The sequence below is a fragment of the Oncorhynchus clarkii genome, chromosome 1 (assembly GCF_045791955.1).
Source record: "Oncorhynchus clarkii lewisi isolate Uvic-CL-2024 chromosome 1, UVic_Ocla_1.0, whole genome shotgun sequence".
NCBI classification, from domain to species: Eukaryota; Metazoa; Chordata; class Actinopteri; order Salmoniformes; family Salmonidae; genus Oncorhynchus; species Oncorhynchus clarkii.
In genome coordinates this window covers 62541198-62567964 of record NC_092147.1, presented here as the reverse complement: position 1 = coordinate 62567964, position 26767 = coordinate 62541198, and positions in this window count along the sequence as shown.

Genomic DNA, 26767 nt, shown 5'->3' with positions numbered 1-26767 from the left:
GAAGCTGGTTGAGAGAATGCCAAGAGTGTGCAAAGCTGTCATCAAGGCAAAGGGTGGCTATTTGAAGAATATCAAATACATTTTGATTTGTTTAACACTTTTTTGGTTAATACATGATTCCATGTGTGTTATTTCATAGTTTTGATGTCTTCACTATTATTCTACAATGAAAATACTAAAATTTATAGAAACACCCTTGAATGAGCAGGTGTTCTAAAACTTTTGACCGGTAGTGCATGTGTGTGTGTGTGTGTGTGTATATATATACTGTATATTTATATATAAAATTTGTTTTAAATAAATCTGAATTTTTGGGGGGACCAATCACAAGTGGGGCCCAGCCCCTAACACCATAATGGGCGGGCCTCTATTTCTCTGTCCCTTCCTAAAGGATCAGTTTTCTTGTACCAGCTGTAATAGGGGACCAGAAACACTTCACTGCCCATAATCAATCTTCCCACACCTTGTCCCTCTTAGAGAGGAAAACATTTCATTGATCACCAGATCTCTGCATGTGAAAGAAGATTATTCACAAACAGTCAGCATCTTCAGATACAAACCATTACTCAAACTGAAAACCAGGGAGGGGAGGATTTAACTTGCTTTAGCGATATCCTTTAAAATGATGAAGGAGCAAGTTTACGCTTGGTAGAAGAGCAGAAAAACAGCTGCTGTGTCCTGAGGCAAAGTTAGTTCTCAGAGATTAGACAGTGCAGATATCGTGCTTGACAGGGCTTTGTAGTCCCTCACATTACTCTGCGATCTGGCAGACCTGCTCATCAGACATGGAGTACACCCCTGTCACCTGATCTGTTAGGATGATTCTGGAACCCAAATGACAGCAACTCAGAGAAGAGAGTGGTGGAAACTGTGTCTAGGGCAGAGATACAGGAAAGATGCTGTGCAAGAAGAGATGCGGTGCAGAGAGAGTAACATGCTGACCAGACGGCTTGTGCGTGTGTGCTATCGAGCCCATGCTGATTTATTCCACCCACACCAGATGCGATTAGGACACGCAGGTTGAAATATCAAAACAAACGATTGATTGAATAACATTGCACCCACGTGATCAGTGTGGTCAGTCAGCATGTTAGAGTTGACGAGATTCAGATGAATGTGCATTTTTGGTGTTGTGCAGTATGTGTGGCAACTGTACGGCTACACTCACATCGACTCAGATGATTACTGTATATTTGTCTAATATTCACTCAGATAGACTATACATATTGCCCAAGAGGGCTGTATACATGTACAATTGTTTATACTGTATGTATGAGTGCATGGTGAATACAGTACAATATGAGTATAAGTTGCTGTTTCTCTGCTGAGGTGGAGGAGGCACCTTATTCAGACTAGTCTCAGACTAGATGTAACATGGTAAACATAAATCCAGGACACTCAAATTAGTATGGTTACATAAGATAGTAGGTTACTTAAGCTAAAAAAAAAGGTTGGTTCGTCAGGGTGGAGGGGTTGGCGTATAACGTGAATGTCTAGCAACCAGAAGGTTGTGTGTTCAAATCTCATCACGGAAAACTTTAGCATTTGAGCTACTTAGTGACTTTTTTAAAAGTTACTTTGTGACTAAACTCAGCAAAAAAAGAAACATCCTCTCACTGTCAACTTATTTTCAGCAAACTTACATCCCAACCCACATCCCTCCTGCAATCTTCTCCGAATGTGAGATAACTAGTGACCCCTGTTTACTGAGAATAAGGTGTTTTTTACGGAATGCTTGACTTTGTGTGTAAATTTGTGTTTGATGATTTTCACAGCTTAGTGACGTGTGAAGGAACAGGACATATTCAGGGTATAAGAAACTAAACTCTCCTTCCAGACTCACATTAAGCATCCCCAATCCAAAAATGAAATCTAGAATTGGCTTCCTATATATCAACAAAGCATCCTTCACTCATGCTGCCAAACATGTCATCCTACCGATCCTCGACTTCAGTGATGTCATCTATAAAATAGCCTCCAACACTCTACTCAACAAACTGGATGCAGCCTATCACAGTGCCATCCGTTTTGTCACCAAAGCCCCATACACTACCCACCATTGCGACCTGTACGCTCTCGTTGGTTGGCCCTCGCTTCATACTCGTCGCCAAACCCACAGGCTACAGGTTATCTACAAGTCCTTGCTAGGTAATGCCCCACCTTATCTCAGCTCACTGGTCCCCATAGCAGCACCCACTCGTAACACGCGCTCCAGCAGGTATATCTCACTGGTCACCCAGAAGCCAATTTCTCCTTTGGTCATCTTTCCTTCCAGTTCTCTGCTGCCAATGACTGGAAAGAACTGCAAAAATCTCTGGAGCTGGAGACTCACATCTCCCTCACTAGCTTTAAGCACCAGCTCACAGATCACTGCAGATCACTGCTCGTCGTTGCATGAAGAAGGAGTGGACCAAAGCGCAGCGTGGTACGTGTTCATGAGAATTTATTTAAACTGACCACTGAGACAAAAAGAAACAGTTCTGTCTGGTGCAGACACAAAACAGAAAACAACTACCCACAAAACACAGGTGGGAAAAAGCAGCCTAAGTATGATTCTCAATCAGAGACAACGATAGGCAGCTGCCTCTGAATGAGAACCACACCCGGCCAAACACAAAGAAATAGAAAACATAGAAATAAAGAAACTGGAATGCCGACCCTAGTCACACCCTGGCCTAACCAAAATAGAGAATAATACCCTCTCTATGAATAAATGTTTATTCCATTTATAACTCTGTGTTGTTGTATGTGTCAAATTGCTATGCTTTATCTTGGCCAGGTCGCAGTTGCAAATGAGAACTTGTTCTCAACTAGCATACCTGGTTAAATAAAGGTGAAATAAAATTAAAATAAAAGATTGGAGATGGCACTGTAAAAGTTGAAGATGCCATTTGTGACCCACAATCTCTTTTCAGTCTTATGTTGATTTTTACATTGGATAAAAATACAGACTCAGAGCTTTAAAATGGCATATCATACACTGTGGTTAGAGGAAACATGGTAAAGTAATGCTGCTTTCAAAGTTGATTGTCACGACTCCCACTGAAGGTGGCTCCTCTTCCTGTTCGGGTGGCGCTCGGCGTCACCGGTCTACTAGCTGCCACCGATCCCTTTTCTGTTGGTTTTGTTTTATTGGTTACACCGTTTCTTGTTTAGGTTTTTAGTTGGGCTATTTAAGCCGGTAAGGTCCGCCTGCTCTTTGTGCGGGCTTATTTTTCCTCTGTGTATGTTTGTGGTGGTGCGTTTCCCTTTGTTTTTCCTCCGGATGGGTTTGGTCCTGGTTTTGGGCCGGTCTCGTATGTGTGCCCGGTATTGGCGTGACCATTTTTCTCTGTGCCGGAATAAAACATTGTTCTTTACTTTCTGCTTCCTGCGCCTGACTACGCCTAAAGTGCGTTACAGAAGCCCGCATAGAGAATGGAGTCAGCACGAGCAGCGGCCACCCCCTTCGATGGAGGAGCGCGTCCTCCATCATACGACTATCCTCCATCGGATTGGGTCGGCAATGGACCAGATGATGGAGAGAATGAACCGATGGGAGAGGAGTGGTCTCCCCACCTCTCCCCAGCTCCTCCGATGATTCAACCCACTCCTCCGGCGGCGTCCGGCTCCAGCGCACTTCTTCTTGCGCCCCCGAGGGAGTGTGATGGAGCGGCGGCTGGGAGCCAGGTTTTTTTTCTCAAACTCAAGTTGTACCTGGCTACCGTGAGGCCAACTCCCTCGGGCGAAGAGAGTCTGAGCGTACTCGTCTCCTGCCTGACGGGCCGAGCCCTGGAGTGGGCCAATGCAGTTTGGAATGGCCCAGAGGGTCTGACTCGGCCAGGGACCACTATCCAGAGTTGGATAGGGTGAACGGCTATTCCACCTTAGGCAGGAGACGAGGAGCGCGCAGGACTTCGCGCTGGAGTTCCGGACCTTGGCCGCTAGGGCCGGGTGGAATGACAGGGCCATGATGGACCACTACCGGTGCAGCCTCCGGGAGGACGTCCGCAGGGAGCTAGCTTGTCGGGACGCCACTCTCTCCCTCGACGAACTCATAAACATGTCAATTCGGCTGGATAATCTGCTAGCCACCTCCCTGCCCTCCTGCTCTCATACCTATGGAGTTAGGGGGGGCCGCATCGAGTGGTACCGGAGGAGGAGGCTCCTCCTGCACCAGCTGTGGTCGGAGAGGACACACTTCCGGCCGGTGCTGGATGAGCCCGTCTGGGAGTCGAGAAGGCAGGCAGAACACTTCTCGGTCACCCCAGGTGTCAGCATCAAACTCACCCACAGCTCCCTGTTGGTCACATGTTTGTATTATTTATTTTTCTGAGTTTTCTCCCTCTCTCCAGCATAAGGCGGTAGTCGATTCAGGCGCAGCTGGGAACTATATGGATCACGGACTCGCACGTAAACTGGGGATTCCGCTGGTGTCGATAGACCCCCCCCCTTCCCCGTACACTCCTTAGATAGCCGACCATTAGGGTCAGGGCTGGTCGGGGAGGCCACGGTTCCACTGGACATGGTAACGCAGGGGGATCATAGGGAACGGATTAGTCTCTTCCTTATCGATTCACCTGCGTTTCCGGTGGTGCTGGGGGCTCCCTGGCTGGCTAGTCACAATCCCAGGATTTTGCGGAAACAGGGGGCTCTCCAGGGGTGGTCAGAGGAGTGTTCAGGTAGGTGTATGGGAGTTTCCATCTGTGCCATGTCGGTGGAGAGTCCAGACCAGGTTTCCACTGTGCGCATTTCCTCTGAGTAGGCCGATTTGGCTATCGCTTTCTGTAAGAAGAGGGTGACCAAATGACCACCTCATCGACAGGGGGATTGTGCGATAAACCTCCAGGTGAACGCTGCAATTCGCAGGAGTCACGTGTACCCATTGTCACAGGAGGAGACGTTGGCTATGGAGACATATGTCACGGAATCTCTGGGACAGGGGTACATTCGGCCCTCCACGTCACTGTCTCCTCAAGTTTATTTTTTGTGAAAAGAAAGGAGGGAGGTCTGCGTCCGTACATTGATTATTGAGGTCTCAATTCCATCACAGTGGGGTTTAGTTACCTGCTACCTCTCATCGCTAAGGCGGTGGAATGATTTCACGGATCGCGTTTTTTCACGAAACTGGACCTCAGGAGCGCGTACAATCTGGTGCGTTTTCGGGATGGAGACGAGTGGAAAACCGTGTTTAGTACCACATCTGGCCATTCTGAGTACCTCGTCATGCTGTATGGGTTAAAGAATGCTCCAGCCGTCTTTCAATCCTTTGTAGATGAGATTCTCAGGAACCTGCACGGGCAGGGTGTGGTGGTGTATATTGATTATATCCTGATCTATTCCGATACATGCGCCGCTCATGTGTCTCTGGTCCGCAAGGTGCATGGGCGACTGCTGGAGCATGACCTATACGTTAAGGCTGAGATATGTGTGTTCTCCAAACGAGCTGTCTCCTTCCTGGGGTATTGCATTTCCACCTCAGAGATAGTGATGGATTGTGACCGCGTTAAGGCCGTGCGTAATTGGCCGACTCAAACCACGGTAAAGGAGATGCAGCGGTTTTTAGGGTTTGCCAATTACTACCGGAGGTTTATCCGGGGTTTTGGCCAAGTGGCGGCTCCCGTTACCTCACTGCTGAAAGGGAGGCCGGCGCGTTTACGGTGGTCGGCAGAGGAGGACAGAGCTTTCAATCGGTTGAAGGCACTGTTCACTGATGCTCCCGTGTTGGCACATCCGGACCCCTCTGTAGTGTTCATAGTGGAGGTGGACGCGTCCGAGGCTGGGGTTGGAGCCGTGCTATTACAGCGCTCGGGCACGCCACCGAAGCTCCGCCCCTGCGCTTTCTTTTCGAAGAAGCTCGGTCCGGCAGAGCAAACTATGATGTGGGGGACCGGGAGTTGTTAGCTGTGATAAAAGCCCTGAAGGTGTGGAGACACTGCACCCTTTCCTCATCTGGACTGACCACCGTAATCTGGAGTATATCCGGGCAGCAAGGACACTGAATCCTCGTCAGGCAAGGTGGACCATGTTTTTCCACCAGATTTAGGTTTACAATCTCGTATAGACTAGGTTCCCTGAACACGAAGGCCGACGCGCTGTCCCGTCTCTATGACACAGAGGATCGGCCCATCGATCCTACTCCCAACCTTCCAGCTTCATGGCTGGTGGCATCGGTGGTATGGGAGGTGGACACGGACATTGAGCGGGCATTACGGTTGGAACCTGCACCTCCAGAGTGTCCTACAGGTCGTAAGTACGTGCCGCTTAGTGTTCGTGATCAATTGATTTGGTGGGCTCACACGCTACCCTCTTCAGGTCATCCTGGTGTGGCGAGGACAGTGCAGGGTCTTAGGGGGAAGTACTGGTGGCCCACCTTAGTTAGGGACATGAGGTTCTATGTCTCTTCCTGTTTGGTGTGCGCTCAGAGTAAGGCTCCTAGGCACCTGCCTAGAGGGAAGTTACAGCCCCTCCCCGTTCGACAACAGCCGTGGTCTCATCTGTCAATAGACTTTCTTACCAATCTTCCCCCGTCCCAGGGGAACACCATGATCCTGGTCGTTGTGGATCGGTTTTTTAAGTCCTGCCGTCTCCTCCCGTTGCCCAGTCTTCCTACGGCCCTACAGACTGGGTGGGGTGCCTGAGGACATCGACTCTGATCGGGGTCCCCAGTTCACATCCCAAGTTTGGAAGGCGTTTATGGAGCGTCTGGGGATCTCGGTCAGCCTGACCTCTGGTTATCACCCCGAGAGTAATGGGCAGGTGTGTAAAGAGTGAACCAGGAGGTGGGTAGGTTTCTGCGGTCGTATTGCCAGGACCGGCCAGGAGAATGGGCGAGGTACGTCCCATGGTCAGAGGTGGCCCAGAACTCACTCCGCCACTCCTCCACGAACATGTCACCATTTCAATGCGTGTTGGGCTACCAGCCGGTCCTAGCACCGTGGCATCAGAGACCAGAGGCTCCTACGGTGGAGGAGTGGGTCCAGCGCTCTAAGGAGACCTGGAGGGCCGTCCAGGAATCCCTCAAGCAAACTGGTGGACGGCAGAAGAGCGCTGACCACCACCGCAGTTAGGCCCCCGTGTTCAGGGTCTGGCTCTCAACCCGAAACCTGCCCCTCCGCCTGCCCTGCCGGAAGCTGGGGCCACAGTGTGTGGGGACCTTTAAAGTTCTGAGGAGGATAAACGAGGTGTGTTCTAGATTACAATTCCCTTCCTACTATCGTATTAACCCCATTTTTCATGTGTCTCTTCTCATGCCGGTGGTAGCTGGTCCCCTGCAGGAAGGTGTCTCCGCCCCCTCTGGACATCGAGGGGTCCCCGGCGTACACAGTACGTGCTGTTCTGGCCTCTAGACGCCGGATGAGGGGCCTGCAGTACCTCGTGGTCTGGGAGGTAACGGTCCGGAGGAGAGGTGCTGGGTACCGGTGGGGGACATCTTGGATCCGTCACTGTTGAGGGATTTCCATCGCCTCCATCCGCATCGCCCTCCGGGTCGCCCTCTAGGCCGGTGTCGGTACGCTGCGGGAGCCGCGCGTCAGAAGGGTGGTACTGTCACGACTTCCAGCGAAGGTGGCTCCTCTTCCTGTTCGGGCGGTGCTCGGCGGTTGTCATCACCGGTCTACTAGCTGCCACCAGCTGACCACCGATCCCTTTTCTGTTGGTTTTGTCTTATTGGTTACACCTGTTTCTTGTTTAGGTTTTTAGTTGGGCTATTTAAGCCGGTAAGGTCCGCCTACTCTTTGTGCAGGCTTCCTCTGTGTATGTTTGTGGTGGTGCGTTTCCCTTTGATTTTCCTCTGGACGGGTTGGGTCCTGGTTTTGGGCCGGTCTCGTATGTGCGCCCGGTATTGGCGTGACCATTTTTCTCTGTGCCGGAATAAAATTACCTTCTGCTTCCTGCGCCTGACTCCGCACCCACTACGCCTAAAAGTGCGTTACATTGATACATTTATAATCCTACAGTATTTAGAAGAAAAAGGCATTCAAACATTTTGCTGGGATTTTCACACTTAATCCACATTAATCCTTGAGAGACATACATTTAGAAAAGGAATACTTTCACGAATTTACCCCAACAGGAAAACAATTGAGTATTAAATTGCTTATTGTTGTATAATAAAGATAACCTTTCACATTGAATGACTACAGTGCTGTTCTTTGTTTACGCCCATTTATCATAATTCAGAACCTCTAAAGCCTTAGACCCACCCATCTCTTAAAGAATTCACATTGGAACACATACGTCTGTGGCGAAGTGCTAAAGCAGTGAGGTAGTTCTTAAAAAACTAAAAGATTTTGACAATTAAATACTTTTAACTTCAAGCGCTAAAGGTAGTAGCCTACAATTAGGAACAACTTAAAACACACAAACAAAAAGGCTTAGGTAAAAAGAAAATCTAGACCAATGCCTATATCATAAGATTATTTCAGTAACTTAGATCAGGTCATGTTATGTTCAAAGGAATCTAGCCTGAGCCCATATTTCTGTCCTGCCCTCTGGAGCAGGACATGTAATGTTCAAGCCCTTTTCATTGCAAAAACCTGATCTTCTCAAAAATATATATTAGCCGGTTGTGATGCTTTCACGTCTCTGGGAGGAAGGACGTCAACATAGCACAGCAGCTGAATCCAGGTTCCATCTGAGTGGAAGCTCCTTGGCCACAACAACACCAGGCTCCAGACAATTAAAGCTGTAAAGGAGGAAAGCAGACAAAAAATAGACAAGATATTGAATCCTGCATACCAGCAATAACACTCATTGACCCCCAAATTCAAGTATTAAGCTCAAAGTAAAAGAAAAAATACTTTAAGTGTTGCTTGTTCACCCTCGATCATGTCCTTGTTCTGGTGTCAGAGAGCAGGTTAATGCTGAAAGACTAAATCCAGAAAGAAAAAATTCTTAAAACATTCATTAATGTCCTATAGCTTTCCTGTTGACTGCTACAGCTGTACTAAAATGCCATGTACACACTTAAATTACTTCCAGCCGAACAATGGCAATGCAGACACAAGATAACTAGCTAGATTTAGCAAACATTTAACCTCACAATAACCAGTTGGTTAAATGTAAATTGTATTAATCTCGCTAGCCAGTTAGTTGAACATGCAAAAAAAAAAACTCAAAATCTATAATCCAATAGCTAGCTAGATATTTAGCTATCATTTCATTGTGGCTAGCTAGCCAACTTAGCATGTATCCCTATAATGCAAAATGGGGTTTGATTAGCTTGCTAATTGTTTGCCATTCACACCACAGAGGCTATTTTCAATAGCTAGCTAATTATAAGAAAATATAAAACACATATATGAATGAGCAATGTCAGAGCGGCTTAGGCTAAGATGCAATGGACAGTATAGAATACATACAATGAAGTCAAAGTTTATATACACCTTAGCCAAATACATTTAAACTCAGTTTTTCACATTTCCTGACATTTAATCCAAGTAAAAATGCCCTGTCTTAGGTCAGTTAGGATCACCACTTTATTTTAAGAATGTGAAATGTCAGAATAATAGTAGAAAGAATTATTTATTTCAGCTTTTATTTCCTTCATTCCCAGTGGGTCAGAAGTTCATATACTCAATTAGTATGTGGTAGCATTGCCTTTAAATTGTTTAACCTGTTACGGATGATGCGAATTTTTGGTTCCTGCACAGGAAATTTCAGAGCGCCACTCGTAGTACTCGATAAAACTCAAACTTTCATTAAAACACACATGCAAGGTACTCAATTAAAGCTACACTCGTTGTGAATCTAGCCAACATGTCAGATTTGTAAAATGCTTTTCGGCGAAAGCATGAGAAGCTATTATCTGATAGCATGCACCCCCCAAAATACCTGAACGAGACCTAAACAAAAGATTTTGCGGTAGCCGGCGCTACACAAAACGCAGAAATAAAATATAAAACATTCATTACCTTTGACGAGCTTCTTTGTTGGCACTCCTATATGTCCCATAAACATCACAATTGTGTCTTTTTCCCGATTAAATCCGTCAAAGTATGGCCAAAATTTCCATTTATGAAGGCCGTCTGATCCAAGGAAAATTCACCTTTACACGACGCAACGTCACTTTTTAAAATTAACAAAGTTGCCTATAAACTTTTACAAATCACTTCAAACTACTTTTGTAAACCAACTTTAGGTATTAATAAATGTTAATAATAGATAAAATTGATCACGGGGCGATCTGTATTCGATAGCAGCAAGTCTTGAAATCATCGTCCATTTTTTTCACTTTCATAATTTCCTGGGTGCACCCCAAGACAGGAAGTGCCTATACGTCATCCCACCAAGGATAAACGTGCAAAGAAATGCCAGTATTGGCGACAACGCTGTAGGCGTTGTAAACGGAACCTCATCTATTTTCTATCGCCTTAGACAATTCAAAGACTGGCGGATGAATATTTTTTTTGTGTTTTTGGTGAACAGTTTTCCCTGGGATTTTTACTCCTGAACACGTTCTGTTATAGTCACAGACATGATTTAACCAGTTTTAGAAACGTCAGAGTGTTTTCTATACACACATACTTATTATATGCATATACTATATTCCTGGCATGAGTAGCAGGACGTTGAAATGTTGCGCGATTTGTAAAAAAAAGTAGCGAAAAGCTGTGAAAATTCGCAGCATCCTTAACAGGTTTTAACTTGAGTCAAAGTTTTCAGGTACACTTCCACAAGCTTCCCAAAATAAGTTTGGTGAATTTTGGCCCATTCCTCCTGACAGAGCTGGTGTAACTGAGTCAGGTTTGTAGGCCTCCTTGCTCGCACATACTTTTTCAGTTCTGCCCACAAATATTCTATAGGATTTAGGTCAGGGCTTTGTGATGGACACTAATACCTTGACTTTGCTGTCCTTAATTAAGCCATTTTGCCACAACTTTGGAAGTATGCTTGGGGTCATTGCACATTTGGAAGACCCATTTGCGACCATGCTTTAACTTCCTGACTGATGTCTTGAGATGTTGTTTCAATATACACTGCTCAAAAAAATAAATGGAACACTTAAACAACACAATGTAACTCCAAGTCAATCACACTTCTGTGAAATCAAACTGTCCACTTAGGAAGCAACACTGATTGACAATAAATTCCACATGCTGTTGTGCAAATGGAATAGACAACAGCTGGAAATTATAGGCAATTAGCAAGACACCCCCAATAAAGGAGTGGTTCTGCAGGTGGTGACCACAGACCACTTCTCAGTTCCTATGCTTCCTGGCTGAATTTGGTCACTTTTGAATGCTGGTGATGCTTTCACTCTAGTGGTAGCATGAGACGGAGTCTACAACCCACACAAGTGGCTCAGGTAGTGCAGCTCATCCAGGATGGCACATCAATGCGAGCTGTGGCCAGAAGGTTTGCTGTGTCTGTCAGCGTAGTGTCCAGAGCATGGAGGCGCTACCAGGAGACAGGCCAGTACATCAGGAGACGTGAAGGAGGCCGTAGGAGGGCAACAACCCAGCAGCAGGACCGCTACATCCGCCTTTGTGCAAGGAGGCGCACTGCCAGAGCCCTGCAAAATGACCTCCAGCAGGCCACAAATGTGCATGTGTCTGCTCAAATGGTCAGAAACAGACTCCATGAGGGTGGTATGAGGGCCCGATGTCCCCAGGTGGGGGTTGTGCTTACAGCCCAACACCGTGCAGGACGTTTGGCATTTGCTAGAGAACACTAAGATTGGCAAATTCGCCACTGGCGCCCTGTGCTCTTCAGAGATGAAAGCAGGCTCACACTGAGCACGTGACAGACGTGACAGAGTCTGGAGATGCCGTGGAGAACGTTCTGCTGCCTGCAACATCCTCCAGCATGACCGGTTTGGCGGTGGGTCAGTCATGGTGTGGGTGGCATTTCTTTGGGGGGACGCACAGCCATCCATGTGCTTGGCAGAGGTAGCCTGACTGCCATTAGGCACTGTGATGAGATCCTCAGACCCCTTGTGAGACCATATGCTGGTGCGGTTGGCCCTGGGTTCCTCCTAATGCAAGACAATGCTAGACCTCATGTGGCTGGAGTGTGTCAGCAGTTCCTGCAAGAGGAAGGCATTGATGCTATGGTCTGGCCCGCCCGTTCCCCAGACCTGAATCCAATTGAGCACATCTGGGACATCATGTCTCGCTCCATCCACCAACGCCACGTTGCACCACAGACTGTCCAGGAGTTGGCATATGCTTTAGTCCAGGTCTGGGAGGAGATCCCTCAGGAGACCATCCGCCACCTCATCAGGAGCATGCCCAGGCGTTGTAGGGAGGTCATACAGGCACGTGGAGGCCACACACTACTGAGCCTCATTTTGACTTGTTTTAAGGACATTACATCAAAGTTGGATCAGCCTGTATTGTGGTTTTCCACTTTAATTTTGAGTGACTCCAAATCCAGACCTCCATGGGTTGATAAATTTGATATCCATTGATCATTTTTGTGCGATTTTGTTGTCAGCACATTCAACTATGTAAATAAAAAAGTATAAAAAAATAAAAATAAAAAAGTATAAAAAAATAAAAATAAAAAAGTGCACCTGTCCCTCCTGCAGCAAAGCACCCCCACAACAGGATGCTGCCACCCCGTGCATCATGGATGGGATGGTTTCCTTCGGCTTGCAAGCATCCCCCTTTATCCTCCAAACATAACGATGGTCATAATGGCCAAACAGTTCTATTTCTGTTTCGTCAGTCAAGAGGACATTTTTCCAAAAAGTACGATATTTGTCCCCATGTGCAGTTGCAAACCATAGTCTGGCTTTTTAATGACAGTTTTGGAGCAGTGGGTTCTTCCTTGCTGAACTGCCTTTCAGGTTATGTTGATATAGGACTCGTTTTACTGTGGATATAGATTATTTTGTACCTGTTTCCTTCAGCGTCTTCACAAGGTCCTTTGCTGTTGTTCTGGAATTGATTTTCACTTTTCACACCAAAGTATCTTCATCTCTAAGAGACAGAACGCGTCTACTTCCTGAGCAGTATGACGCCTGGTGATCCCATGGTGTTTATATTTGCGTACTATTGTTTGTACGGATGAACATGGTACCTTCAGGCGTTTGGAAATTGCTCCCAAGGATGAACCAGACTTGTGGATGTCTACAAAAAAAATTCTGGGGTCTTGGCTGATTTCAACATGATGTCAAGCAAAGAGGCACTGAGTTTGAAGGTAGGCCTTGAAATACATCCACAGGTACACCTCCAATTGACTCAAATTAGGTCAATTAGCCTTTCAGAAGCTTCTAAATCCATGACATAATTTTCTGGAATTTTCCAAGCAGTTTAAAGGCACAGTCAATTTAGTGTATGTACATTTCTGACCCAGTGAATTATAAGTGAAATAATCTGTCTGTAAACAATTTTTGGAAAAATGACTTGTGTCATGAGCAAAGTAGATGTCCTAAACGACTTGCCAAAACTATAGTTTGTTAACAAGACATTTGTGGAGTGAAAAACACGTTTTAATGACTCCAACCTAAGTGTATGTAAACTTCCGAATTCAACTGTATGAGATGAGTAATGCAAGATATGTAAACTTTATTACAGTGGCATTACTAAAGTGGCATTACATGTACAGTAGCTATCTTTCCCACTTGGCTTCAAGTAGTTCAGACTGCTTTAGCCACAGAAGACAGCTGTGTCGATACCCGCAGCTGGATTCAGGACAACACTGGTATTCCGTGTCTAAACAGCTTAGTGATTTCACATTTTATTTCTATTTACAGATTACATACATGTTTGTTATTAAGGCACATGGAAGTTCACATGTTCAAATGCCTCTCCTGGGAAGTAGTGGCGTGCTGCATCATACGCCCAGCTTCCAGTAACGGGTCACATTTATAGTAGAACCCTATTAACTTAGAACTACCCCTCCCGGATCCGGGAGAATTGTCATCAACTACACTAATTAGCATAACTAAACGGACAAAAAATCTTACTAGAAAACTCATATTCATGAAATCACAAGTGAAATATAGTGAAACACAGCTTAGCTTTTTGTTAATCACCCTGTCATCTCAGATTTTGAAATGATGCTTTACAGCCAAAGCAAAACAAGCATTTGTGTACGTTTATCGATAGCCTAGCATAGCATTATGTCCAGCTAGCAGCAGAAGCAGGAAAATCAGAAAAGCAATCAAATTAAATAGTTTACCTTTGAGGAGCTTCGGATGTTTTCACTCACGAGACTCCCAGTTAGACAGCAAATGTTAATTTTGTTCCATAAAGATTCTGTTTATAGTCGAAATACCTCCTTTTCTTGTTCACGTTTTGTTGAGAAATCCACCGGAAATTGCGGTCACGACAACACCAAAATTAGATCCATAATAGACAGAAACATGGCAAACGTTTTTTATAATCAATCCTCAAGGTGTTTTTCAAATATCTATTCGATAATATATCAACCGGGACAATTGGCTTTTCACTAGGAGCGAGAGGAACAATGGCTGCCTTTGTCTATTACGCACAAATCACTCTGAGAGCCACCACCTGACCACCTGACCACTGACGCAATGTTGTCGTTCACGCTCATTTTTCAAAATAAAAGCCTGAAACTATGTCTAGTGACTGTAGACACATTAGGGAAGCCATAGAAAATGGAATCTGGTTGATATCCCTTTCAATGGTCAACAGGGATGCATAGGAACGCAGAGGTTTCAAAATAAGAGTCACTTCCTGATTGGATTTTTCTCAGGCTTTCGCTTGCAATATCAGTTCTGTTATACTCACAGACAATATATTTACAGTTTTGGAAACTTTAGAGTGTTTTCTATCCTAAGCTGTCAATTATATGCGTATTCTAGCATCTGGTCCTGAGAAATAGCCCGTTTACTTTGTGAACATTTTTCCAAAAATGAAAATAGTGCCCCCTAGCCTTAACCTCTAAGTGTGGTGTCCCTTTTTTCATGTCCCGTAAAAGGGTTAATTGTCACTTACTTGAGTGTGATACGCTCAAGATTTGAAAGGTACTATAGATAGTCCCCAAAGACTGAATGATTTTCAACTGTAATGTTTTTTCATAGAGTGTTGAACATGGTCTACTGACCATGACACTTGTGGGGGTCATAGAGCAAAACGGAGGAAAAAACATTGTGTTCGTGAGTGTCTCCACTTACTGTAGCTAAAGTCTAAGCCTTGTTTGTATTAGAAACATGGGCGGTGTAATAATGTTGAAATAGAGGAAGCCACAAACACAAAGAGACAGGACGAACAAGACAGGGAAACAGCATGGGCAAAACCTAAAGAGGAAAAAATTGTAAAGTAGGAAGAAAAAAGGGAACTAGTGGTGTGGGAACCAATTATACTGTGTGCTCACAGCTCCTCAAAATTAATGATGTTCAGATTTGGCTATGCAAGGCAATGCAGCTGTCTTTGACAAAGAAAGAATAGCTTTTCTCCCGCCCAACAGTTCTTATAGCAAAAAAAAATAAAAATGTTTTGGGTAAAGCCGCATGAAATGTCTAGGGGCTTGCTGAAGGTCTAGATGTGCAATTGAACAAGCAAGTGGTATAATGACTCACTGCAGTAGGCTCACAGTGTGAAGAAAGACACTGATACTAGCAAATTAGAGTAGAGCCTGATAAAGATCATAAAATCTCCAAGTACATTTTACTCATCAGATTTGATGGGTGCCAATAAAGGGTCAGATGCACAGATGCAGATTAAGCCTGCACTTGGACCGAGTGGCACTCTATATCAAGCTGATGATTTTGTTTCTGGACATCGCTTATTTTAGTCCTGAATTGTTTCAATGCTTCGTGAAATCCTTTTATTTAATGGATTGATAGCATTCAAATACTTTTCTCCTTCCCCCCTTTCTGACACCCAGGTGGTGACATGCATCTCTGCGTGCCTGGCAGATAGAGTATCTCAGTTTGGATGTCGCCCCACCACCTCAACCTCAAAGAGAAGGAGCTGCTCTTCCTCCCGGGGAAGGCCTGCCTGCTCCAAGACCTCTCCATCACGGTCAATAACTCCACCTTGTCCCCCTCCCAGTACTAAGTATCTTTACGTGACCCTGGACAACACTCTGTCGTTCTCTGCAAACATCAAATCAGTGACTTGCTACTGCAGGTTCATGCTCTACAATATCCATAGAGTACAACCCTACCTCACACAGGAAGCAGCACAGGTCCTGATCCAGGCACTTGTTATCTCCCATCTGGACTACTGCTACTCGCTGTTGGATGGGCTCGCAACATGTACAATCAAACGCCTGCAACTTATCCAGAATGCCGCAGCCTGCTTGGTATCCAACCTTCCCAAGTTCACCTATGTCACCCCGCTCTTCCGCACACTCCACTGGCTTCCAGTCGAAGCTCGCATCCACTACAAGAGCATGGTGCTTGCTTACAGAGCAGGAAGAGGAACTGCTCCTCCCTACCTTCAGGCTATGCTCAAACCCTACAACTCAAACCCAAATTCATGTCTACATGTTCCCACGGTTAATTTGCACGTCACTGCTCAGCCCATTGCTTGGGTACAATTAACACAACAACTCTCCTAATTTGAACACACTGGAAAAGGAATGACTATAAACCTCAGGTGGAATGACTATAATGCTTTCAGTCTCATCTCTAATCCACACAGCTGCTCTGGAGAAGAAGAAAAAAACTCCAAACGATTTACCCCAGATACCAAAGTCCCCTTTGGCAAAATCTGCCTAATGAGTGTTAATAGCAGCACTCATACAGGGGACATGATAATCCAACTGTGATATCATGAGGTTTGCAGTGATGCTGGAATAAGTATAGAAGTAGCCAACAACCTAACAATGCTACTATGTTCAACACACTGTCGATTTTATGTTTGCCACACTTTAATAATGTCATACTGTCATGCTACCATTTTTCACCAAGGCACCAATAAACTGGAAACATGGACGCATCATCTATAGTGACATGTTTATTGTTGCAAATTTGGCTTAGACAAATGAGGTGTTGCATTTTGGCCCAATCGGATAATACAGGCAACATAACTACTGTAAATAATGTTAATATGTTTACTCCAGTATATAACACAGCAGTCTCTTGGTGATTCATTCCGTGCAATTAAAGTTTAATTTTATGTTGTTTACCAATCACTAGACAATCTGGACCATCTCTTTCTAAAATTGTCTACCATAATTGTTGCAACCCCTATTACTAGTCTATTCAAACTCTGTTTTGTATCGTTTCGCACAATACCTTCTTCACTATGCAATCTGGTTTCCGAGCTGGCCATGGGTGCACCTCAGCCATGCTCAAGGTCCTAAACGATAACATAACCACCATCGATAAAAGACAGTACTGTGCAGCCGTCTTAAAGAAGGATTTTTAAACCTTGAGACAATTTAGACATGGATTGTGCATGTATGTGTGCCATTCAGAGGGTGTATGGGCAAGACAAAATATTTGAGTGCCTTTGAACGGGGTATGGTAGTAGGTGCCATGCACACAGGTTTAATAATAATTAATTGTAGCAACAATGTATGTAATGAGTAAAAAGAGTTAGTGCAAAAAGGTGAAATGCAGATTGGTTAACTGCTCATTGCTTGGGGGTAGAAGCTGTTTAGGGTCCTATTGGTTCCAGACTTGCTGCATTGGAACCGCTTGCCGTGCGGTAGGAGAGAGAACAGTCTATGACTTACTGTATGTTAAAAACCCTCTCTTAAATCCTCTCTCTGGCCCTTGGACAGAGAGGCACAAACTTTAGAGTGAAACTATCCAGGCTACCATCCCCTGGTTTCACACCTCTGGCCCTTGGAAACTCCATTGCTAGAGGCAAATCCCTCCTGACCTGTGTCATATGACCTGGTCAGCCAATCAGTGGCCTAGGTGGGGGCAGGAGAAACCCCAACACAATCTCTAAACTCCAGTTGCATTTTGGAGCCCAGGTTGACCACAGCCTCTGTAAACCCCTGCCTCCACACAAACTCATCAGCTGGACCTATCTTCCTCGACAATCTTCCATCCTGGACCTCCTACCTGTGTGTTAGTGGTTTCATAGTCAGTTACGCACTATCACTACAACACTTCCACCTAGTCCACTATCTATTTGCTGTGTGTGTGTGTGTGTGTGCCTGTCTTGTGTGGCAATAAACTGTGAATTGCATCCCTGTCTCTTAACGGTAATTTCCATCCTCTTACCGGGACAGTTGCACATATCTTAAACCGGCACCTTTTTTGGAGACCACAGAGGTCCTGGATGGCAGGGAGCTCAGCCCCAGTGATCTACTGGGCCATATGCAACCTCTGTAGCACCTTGCGGTCGGATGAGAAGTAGTTGCCATGCCAAGCAGTGATATATCCAGTCAAGATAATCTGTGTTGTGTTTGGAACATGATATACAGTTGAAGTCAGAAGTTTATCAATCAATCAAATATATTTATAACACCCTTCTTACATCAGCTGATTTAAAAAATATATATATATATTTCACCTCTATTTAACCAGGTAAGCTAGTTGAGAACAAGTTCTCATTTACAACTGCGACCTGGCCAAGATAAAGCAAAGCAGTGTAACACAAACAACAACAGAGTTACACATGGAATAAAGAAGCATACAGTCAATAACACAATAGAAAAAAAAGAAAGTCTATATACAGTGTGTGCAAATGGTGTGAGGAGGTAAGGCAATAAATAGGCCATAGTAGCAAAGTAATTACAATTTAGCAAATTAACACTGGGGTGATAGATGAGCTGATGGTGATGTGCAAGTAGAAATACTAGTGTGCAAAAGAGCAGAAAAGTAAATAAAAAAATATGGGGATGAGGTAGATAGATTGGGTGGGCTATTTACAGATGGGCTATGTACAATCGTGGCCAAAAGTTTTGAGACTGACAAAGTCTGCTGCCTCAGTTTGTATGATGTTTGCAAATACTCCAGAATGTTATGAAGAGTGATCAGATGAATTGGTACTAATTGCAAAGTCCCTCCTTGCCATGCAAATGAACTAAATCCCCCACAAAAATTCCACTGCATTTCAGCCCTGCCACAAAAGGACCAGCTGACATCATGTCAGTGATTATCTCGTTAACACAGGTGTGATCATCATCCTCTGTCAAACATGGTTACCTGCAAGGAAACACGTGCAGTCATCATTGCTTTGCACAAACAGGGCTTTACAGGCAAGGATATTGCTGCCAGTAAGATTGCACCTAAATCAACCATTTATCGGATCATCAAGAACTTCATGGAGAGCTGTTCAATTGTTGTGAAGAAGGCTTCAGGGTGCCCAAGAAAGTCCAGCAAGCGCCAGGACCATCTCCTAAAGTTGATTCAGCTGTGGGATCGGGGCACCACCTGTACAGTAGTTGCTCAGGAATGGCAACAGGTGTGAGTGCATCTGCACCAGGATGGCCTGGTGTCAAGAAGGGCAGCAAAGAAGCCACTTCTCTCCAGGAAAAACTTCAGAGGACTGGGGTAAAGTCATTTTCTCTGATGAACCCCCTTTCCGATTGTTTGGGGCATCCGGAAAAAAGCTTGTCCGGAGAAGACAAGGTGAGCGCTACCATCAGTCCTGTGTCATGCTAACAGTAAAGCATCCTGAGACCATTAATTTGTGGGGTTGCTTCTCAGCCAAGGGAGTGGGCTCACTCACAAGTTTGCCTAAGAGCATAGCCATGAATAAAGAATGTTACCAACACATCCTCAGAGAGAAACTTCTCCCAACCATCCAGTAACAGTTTGGTGACGAACAATGCCTTTTCCAGCATGATGGAGCACCTTGCCATAAGGCAAAAGTGATAACTAAGTGGCTTGGGGAATAAAATTCCCCAAATTCTGACAAACTCCAAGCATTGTGTTACGGATACAGGTATCCTGTGTGTGTATTTTCTTTCCTTCTGCCCTAGTCACAGGTGTCACTCATCAGTCACCAATCAGAAGACACACCTGCTCCTTTTCCCTTACCCAATCACATCCTCTTTCCCTTGGTATAAAATAATCCCAATCAGTTGTCTCCAGAGTGATCTCTTTTATTTGTGCACCTACATGTCACATTTGTCCATTATTATGTGAATATGTATTGTTATGGTGTATGACTGTTTGTTTGTTGGTGGGAAAAAGGAATACCAAAGCAAGTCGCCCATGGGCATACACTACCCATAGGAAAACATTGTCTAAGAACCCTAGTTAGAACTGGGCGGACCACCCACTGTATTTTATTGGTTAGGTAGCTAGCGGTTATTGAAGCAAGTAAGACTAGCTTATTTTTTGGGGGGGATACTTATTATTTATTTCCTTGGGTCCAGCTCAGTCCCCCCCTTTACTGTGTAAATAAACCATAAGTGTTTGACGGTAGATTTAAGTAGATTCACTGTTCCTTTTTACTATTATGATTTGCATGAGACGTTACGAGTCTAATTTACATTGATTATGCAAGAATGGGCTGCCATCAGTCAGGATGTGGCCCAGAGGTTAATTGACAGCATGCCAGGGTGGATTGCAGAGGTCTTGAAAAAGAAGGCTCAACACTGCAAATATTGACTCTTTGCAACAACTTCATGTAATTGTCAATAAAAGCCTTTGACACTTATGAAATGGTTGTAATTATACGATCTGACAAAAATATCTAAAGACACTGAAGCAGCAAACTTGGTGAAAAATAATATTTGTCATTCTCAAAACTTTTGGCCACGACTGTACAGCTGCAGCGATTGGTTTGCTGCTCAGAAAGCTGATGTTTAAAGTTAGTGAGGGAAATATAAGTCTCCAGCTTCAGCAATTTATTTATCTATTTTTTGCAATTCATTCCAGTCATTGGCAGCAGAGATGACCAGTGAGATATACCGTCTGGAACGCGTGCTATGGGTGGGTGTTGCTATCGTGACCAGTGAGCTGAGAGAAGGTGGAGCTTTACCTAGCCTAGACTTATAGATGATCTGGGGCCAATGGGTCTGGTGACAAATATGTAGTGAGGATCAGCCAACTACTCTGGACGGTTCTGACTTAGAATATGTATACAATTGGTTGGAAACCTAGATACTGATGTGCTTATAAAGACATTGGCCGTGTCCGAATACCCATTACTTGCATCCTAAATAGTAGGCTGTTTGAGCATGCGGAAAAATATAGTTTAATAATGTGCGATATTTGTAAAATCTAGTATTTTTGAAATGCCCAGATGTCATACTCATTTTGGCTTTGAAAAGAGCCGATCAATAAGTTATGGGGATGTGCTACCGAATTCAACGAATCGTGGGAAACAACGCAATCGCACATGATGCATTCTCAGTATGCAAAAATATAATGTTTCATAGAATGTGAATATTCAAAAATTGAGTACGGTTTAAATGGCAGAATTTTACTCTTCGTTTCTTCACCTATCCTGAACAAAAATATGATCGCAACAATTAAAACAATCTTAGTGAGTTACAGTTCATGTAAGGAAATCAGTCAAATTAAATGAATAAATTGGGCCCTAATCTATGGATTTCACATGAATGTTACAGAGGTGCAGCCATGGGTGGCCCACCCACTAGGGAGCCAGGCATAGCCAGTCAGAATGGGATTTTGCACACAAGGGCTTTATTACAGACATAAATATTCCTCAGTTTCATCAGCTGCCTGGGTGGCTGGCCTCCGACGATCCCACAGCAGAACAAAAACTACTGAGCCTACACTTGGACAAGAGTAAATGGAGGGCCGAGTATACCACCATTCACATCGATGGGATTGTAGTGGAGTGGGTCGAGAGCTTCAAGTTCCTCGTTGTCCACATCATGAAGGATACATTTAACCTCAGTTTTTCACAATTCCTGGAAATTAATCCAAGTAAAAATTCATCTTCTTAGATCAGTTAGGAACAACACTTTATTTTAAGAATGTGAAATGTCAGAAAAATAGTAGAGAATTTTAATATTTCAGCTTTTATTTCTTTCATCACATTCCCAGTGGGTCAGAAGTTTACATACAGTCAATTACTATTTGGTAGCATTGCTTTAAATTGGGTCAGACGTTTTGGATAGCCTTCCATAAGCTTCCAACAATAAGTTAGGTGGATTTTGGCCCATTCCTCCTGACAGAGCTGGTGTAACTGAGTCAGGTTTGTAGACCTCCTTGCTCGCACACGCTTTTTCAGTTCTGCCCATATATTTTCTATGGGATTGAGGTCAGGGCTTTGTGATGGACACTCAAATACATTGACTTTGTTGTCCTTAAGACATTTTGCCACAACTTTGGAAGTATGCTTTGGGCCATTTGCGACCAAGCTTTACTGACTGATGTCTTGAGATGTTGCTTCAATATATCCACAACATTTTCCTCCTCATGATGCCATCTATTTTGTGAAGTGCACCAGTCCCTCCTGCAGCAAAGTACCCCCACAACATGATTCTGCCACCCCCGTTGGGATGGTGTTCTTCAGCTTGCAAGCCTCCCACTTTTTCCTCCAAACATAACAATGGTCATTATGACCAAACAGTAATATTTTTTTCATCAGACCAGACGACATTTCTCCAAAAAGTACGATCTTTGTCCCCATGTGCAGTTGCAAACCATAGTCCGGCTTTTTAATGGCGGTTTTGGAGCAGTGGCTTCTTCCTTGCTGAGCAGCCTTTCAGGTTATGTTGATATAGGACTCGTTTTACTTTGGATATAGATACTTTTGAACCTGTTTCCTCCACAATCTTCACAAGGTCCTTTGCTGTGGTTCTGGGATTGATTTGCACTTTTCGCACCAAAGTGCATTCATCTCTAGGAGACAGAACTTGTCTCCTTCCTGAGTGGTATGACGGCTGCATGGTCCCATGGTGTTTATGCTTGTGTACTATTGTTTGTACAGACTAACGTGGTACCTTCAGGCATTTGGATATTGGTCCCAAGGATGAACCAGACTTGTGGAGGTCTACAATTTTTTTTCTGAGGTCTTGGCTGATTTCTTTTAATCTTCCCATGATGTCAAGCAAAGAAGCACTGAGTTTGAAAGTAGGCCTTGAAATACATCCACAGGTACACCTCCAATTGACTCAAATTATGTCAATTAGCCTATCAGAAGCTTCTAAAGCCATGACATCCTTTTCTGGAATTTTCCAAGCTGTTTAAAAGCATGGTCAACTTAGTGTATGTACACTTCTGACCCACTGGAATTACAGTGAATTATACAGTGAATTATAAGTGAAATAATCTGTCTGAAAACAATTGGAAAAATGACTTGCGTGCGGCTCTCCTTTATATTGAAGTTTTCTACTCCGCTAGCCAGCACTTTGCCTAAATAGGTGTGTGTTTCTTTATCTTCTGGAAAAATGACTTGCGTCATGCACAAAGTAGATGTCCTAACCGACTTGCCAAAACTATAGACATTTGTGGAGTGGTTGAAAAATGAGTTTTAATGACTCCAACCTAAGTGTTTGTATGAAAAGCCAACTGACATTTACTCCTGAGGTGCTGACCTGTTGCAACCTCGACAACCACTGATTATTATTATTTGACCCTGCCGGTCAACTATGGTCATTTTGGCCATGTTCTGTTATAATCTCCACCCGGCACAGCCAGAAGAGGGCTGGCCACCCCTCATAGCCTGGTTCCTCTCTAGGTTTCTTCCTAGGTTCTGGCCTTTCTAGGGAGATTTTCCTAGCCACTGTGCTTCTACACCTGCATTGCTTGCTGTTTGGGGTTTTAGACTGGGTTTTCTATACAGCACTTGGTGACATCAAGGTACTAAACGATATCTTAACCACCATTGATAAAATACAGTACTGTGCAGCCGTCTACATCGACCTGGCCAAGGCTTTTGACTCTGTCAATCATCACATTCTTATCGGCAGACTCAATAGCCTTAGTTTCTCAAATGACTGCCTTGCCTGGTTCACCAGCTACTTCTCAGACAGAGTTCAGTGTGTCAAAATCGAGGGCCTGTTGTCCGGACATCTGGCAGTCTCTATGGGGGTGCCACAGGGTTCAATTCTCGGGCCGACTCTTTTCTCTGTATATATCAACAATGTCGCTCTTGCTGCGGGTGATTCCTTGATCCACCTCTACACAGACACCATTCTGTATAATCTGGCCCTTTGGACACTGTGTTAACTAACCTCCAAACGAGCTTCAATGCCATACAACACTCCTTCCGTGGCCTCCAACTGCCCTTAAACTCTAGTAAAACCAATTGCATGCTTTTGAACCGTTCGCTGCCTGCACCCTCCCGCCCGACTAGCATCACTACTCTGGACGGTTCTGACTTAGAATATGTGGACAAATATCTAGGTTTCTGGCTAGACTGGAAACTCTCCTTCCAGACTCATATTAAACATCTCCAATCCAAAATTAAGTCTAGGATTGGCTTCCTATTTTGCAACAAAGCAAACGCCGCCAAACATACCCTTGTAAAACTGACTATACTACAGATCCTCGACTTCAGCGATGCCATTTACAAAATAGCTTCCAATACTCTACTCAGCAAACTGGATGCACAGTGCCATCCGTTTTGTCACCAAAGCCCCTTATACCACCCACCACTGTGACCTGTATGCTCTAGTTGGCTGATCCTCACGACATATTTGTCACCAGACCCATTGGCCCCAGATCATCTATAAGTCTAGGCTAGGTAAAGCTCCACCTTCTCTCAGCTCACTGGTCACGATAGCAACTCCCACCCATAGCACGCGTTCCAGACGGTATATCTCACTGGTCATCTCTGCTGCCAATGGTCATCTCTGCTGCCAATGACTGGAATGAATTGCAAAAAATAGATAAATAAATTGCTGAAGCTGGAGACTTATATTTCCCTCACTAACTTTAAACATCAGCTTTCTGAGCAGAAAACTATCGCTGCAGCTGTACAGTCGTGGCCAAAAGTTTTGAGAATGACAAATATTATTTTTCACCAAGTTTGCTGCTTCAGTGTCTTTAGATATTTTTGTCAGATAGTATAATTACAACCATTTCATAAGTGTCAAAGGCTTTTATTGACAATTACATGAAGTTGTTGCAAAGAGTCAATATTTGCAGTGTTGAGCCTTCTTTTTCAAGACCTCTGCAATCCACCCTGGCATGCTGTCAATTAACCTCTGGGCCACATCCTGACTGATGGCAGCCCATTCTTGCATAATCAATGTGTTACAAACCCCTTTGGCTCAGCAGTCTAAGGGGGATGTAAATTAGACTCGTAACGTCTCATGCAAATCATAATAGTAAAAAGGAACAGTGAATCTACTTAAATCTACCGTCAAACACGTATGGTTTATTTACACAGTAAAGGGGGGGACTGAGCTGGACCCAAGGAAATAAATAATAAGTATCCCCCCCAAAAAATAAGCTAGTCTTACTTGCTTCAATAACCGCTAGCTACCTAACCAATAAAATACAGTGGGTGGTCCGCCCAGTTCTAACTAGGGTTCTTAGACAATGTTTTCCTATGGGTAGTGTATGCCCATGGGCGACTTGCTTTGGTATTCCTTTTTCCCACCAACAAACAAACAGTCATACACCATAACAATACATATTCACATAATAATGGACAAATGTGACATGTAGGTGCACAAATAAAAGAGATCACTCTGGAGACAACTGATTGGGATTATTTTATACCAAGGGAAAGAGGATGTGATTGGGTAAGGGAAAAGGAGCAGGTGTGTCTTCTGATTGGTGACTGATGAGTGACACCTGTGACTAGGGCAGAAGGAAAGAAAATACACACACAGGATACCTGTATCCGTAACACAATGCTTGGAGTTTGTCAGAATTTGGGGAATTTTATTCCCCAAGCCACTTAGTTATCACTTTTGCCTTATGGCAAGGTGCTCCATCATGCTGGAAAAGGCATTGTTCGTCACCAAACTGTTACTGGATGGTTGGGAGAAGTTTCTCTCTGAGGATGTGTTGGTAACATTCTTTATTCATGGCTATGCTCTTAGGCAAAATTGTGAGTGAGCCCACTCCCTTGGCTGAGAAGCAACCCCACAAATTAATGGTCTCAGGATGCTTTACTGTTAGCATGACACAGGACTGATGGTAGCGCTCACCTTGTCTTCTCCGGACAAGCTTTTTTCCGGATGCCCCAAACAATCGGAAAGGGGGTTCATCAGAGAAAATGACTTTACCCCAGTCCTCTGAAGTTTTTCCTGGAGAGAAGTGGCTTCTTTGCTGCCCTTCTTGACACCAGGCCATCCTGGTGCAGATGCACTCACACCTGTTGCCATTCCTGAACAACTACTGTACAGGTGGTTTCCCCCGATCCCACAGCTGAATCAACTTTAGGAGATGGTCCTGGCGCTTGCTGGACTTTCTTGGGCACCCTGAAGCCTTCTTCACAACAATTGAACAGCTCTCCATGAAGTTCTTGATGATCCGATAAATGGTTGATTTAGGTGCAATCTTACTGGCAGCAATATCCTTGCCTGTAAAGCCCTGTTTGTGCAAAGCAATGATGACTGCACGTGTTTCCTTGCAGGTAACCATGTTTGACAGAGGATGATGTTGAAGGATTTTTATCAATAATGACTAAATGATGTCCAGAGTAGTGATGCTAGTCGGGCGGGAGGGTGCAGGCAGCGAACAGTTCAAAAGCATGCAATTGGTTTAACTAGAGTTTAAGGGCAGTTGGAGGCCACGGAAGGAGTGTTGTATGGCATTGAAGCTCGTTTGGAGGTTAGTTAACACAGTGTCCAAAGGGCCAGATTATACAGAATGGTGTCTGTGTAGAGGTGGATCAAGGAATCACCCGCAGCAAGAGCGACATCGTTGATATATACAGAGAAAAGAGTCGGCCCGAGAATTGAACCCTGTGGCACCCCCATAGAGACTGCCAGATGTCCGGACAACAGGCCCTCGAATTTGACACACTGAACTCTGTCTGAGAAGTAGCTGGTGAACCAGGCAAGGCAGTCATTTGAGAAA